Here is a 2,224-nt window from a genome sequence, read left to right as displayed (position 1 = left end):
CCCCCCCCCCCCCAGAAGGCTGAGCACTGGCCCCAGAGCCTCCTGCCACACCATGCCAGCAACGGACTTGGGGTCAGAGGGCATAGACCTCTGTCCAGCAGATTCTGTCTGCTTCTTCCCAGGTGACCACATGCTGTGTGGCCTGGTGTCCACTCAAGGCCTAGGCCGTATCTGGCTCTGCCCCGGGCCCCAGCAGGGGGGGGAAAGGTTTCCTCTGATTCCGCTCATGTGGACCTGTCTCAGAGGTTAGGGAGGGGGCAGGACTGAGTCTCTAGCTCCGCCCCCTTTCTTCACTGAGACCTGCCTCCTGTGGGGGAGGGCTCTGGGCTGGGAGCTGTGCCTCCTGGGTACCACTGAGGTACACGGTCACACAGGACCCGCCTTGGGGGAGCTCGGGCTCTGCTCCTGGCCTGCTGCTCTGTGGTGGGTGCAATGACTGCCACCGCGCAGGCGTGATGTGGGCTCTTTCGTGTCGCCCTTGCAGGTGGAAGGCTACGCGGTGGGCTGCGAGTGCTCCCCGGACGGAGACCTGCTGGTGACAGGCAGCGCGGACGGCCGGGTCCTGCTCTACTGCTTCCGCACGGCCAGCCGGGCGCGCACGCTGCACGGGCACACGCAGGCCTGTGTGGGCACCACCTTCCACCCCGTGCTGCCTTCCGTCCTCGCCACCTGCTCCTGGGAGGGTGACATCAAGATCTGGCACTGAGCCTTCCAGCGCAGCGCCCCTGGACAGACATTGCCGCCCCGGCTCCCTGGGGTGGGGGGGACTAAATGCCGAGGCTGGCGCTCCACCCCGGGGTCCTCCGTTTCCTCTGAAACCGGGCCAGCAGCCTTTTGTCTCGGTGGTGAGGCTGGGAAGTGAGCGCCTGGCACCCTGCTCGTGGCGCTCAGTAAATACGCGCGTTTCGCTGTTTTGTAGGTGACTTCAGCGATAAATGTGTGTTGGCAGTTCCTCTCGCCGCCCCACTCGCACCCACTGGAGCTCGAAATGAGAAGCTGGGATCTGGAGAGGGGGCAGCCCCGCTCTGTGGGTCCTGAAAAGGGGGCCCAGGATCTCAGGTCTGTCCTCGGGAACTCGGCAGAGCATGGCCGTCCACCCGTCCCACAGGGCCTCACCTGGCCCAGTCTACCCAGGCCCAGGCCCCCTTCCTCCCCACGGAGCACGCCAGCTGGTCCCCGGGCCTGCCCCAGCCCTGCTAAGCGTGCACGCTGCCCACGCCAGGGCGTCTGCCGGGGGGGCGGAGTGACGTGGAGAAGTGCAGGGCCCTTGCGGAACTTCGAGGAGTCAGGCTGGGAAGACCCAGCTGCTGGGATCTGCGGAGCTGCTGAGCACTAAACCCCACCAGGACTCTTATTGAGGGGCTGCCCCAAGAGCCCAAGGATCCACCCCCGGGTCAGGGGGACTGCAGATGCCACGGCTCAGGGCAGAGGGGTCCCTGCAGCCTTGGAAGGCTTCCTGGAGGAGGCAGCTGGTGAGCTGGTGAGGAGGGTGTCCCCAGCAGGGGCGTCAGTGAGGAAACACGGAGGACCTAAGGAGGAGGCCATGGGCGGGTGGGGGAGCTGCAGGAATGGTGGGTAACAGCCTCTCCCTGAGCCTGGCCCCAGGCCCAGCCTGCTGTCAGGAGCCGTCCTCGCGTCCCTTTCTTTTTCAGGCTGGTCCCCTTGAACCAACCAGAGCTCTGCCCGCTTCGGGCGGGGAGACATCCAGGCTCCCAGAAGCCACAGTGGCTGTTCTTAGTGCTGCGTGTGGGCTTGATCAACTCCGCCCCGAGGCCCAGCTGCCTGCAAGCCCCTCCCCTTGGCTAGGTGGCTTACTGGGAAGAATGGCAGGTGTACTCTATGCCTCCCTCGGTTTCCTTCTCTGAACACTTTCTTCCAAAGAGCATTCTTAGAGGCTCACTCTGGTCCTCTGCCAGGTGGCGGGGAGTGCACCATTCGCCATGTGAAAGGAAGGAAGCCAACTTTAGGAAGTGTGGGCAGGATGAGGAAGTGTGGGCAGGATGAGGAAGTGTGGGCAGGGTGAGGAAGTGTGGGCAGGGTGAGGAAGTGTGGGCAGGGTGAGGAAGTGTGGGCTGGGCCTGCCTCTCCTTCCTGGGCTGCGTGCTCACCTTTACTCACTCATACGTCTGCACGGCCGGCCCGAGGCTGCCGTGGGGAAGAACCCCTCATCTGGAGGTGCCGGCGTGGCTCTAAGTGCTGCGGACCCTGGCTGTGGCTCCGTGTG

Source organism: Myotis brandtii, unplaced genomic scaffold (assembly GCF_000412655.1).
Source record: "Myotis brandtii unplaced genomic scaffold, ASM41265v1 scaffold535, whole genome shotgun sequence".
In the NCBI taxonomy this organism is placed as follows: domain Eukaryota; kingdom Metazoa; phylum Chordata; class Mammalia; order Chiroptera; family Vespertilionidae; genus Myotis; species Myotis brandtii.
Note: the sequence above shows the minus strand (reverse complement) of the source record.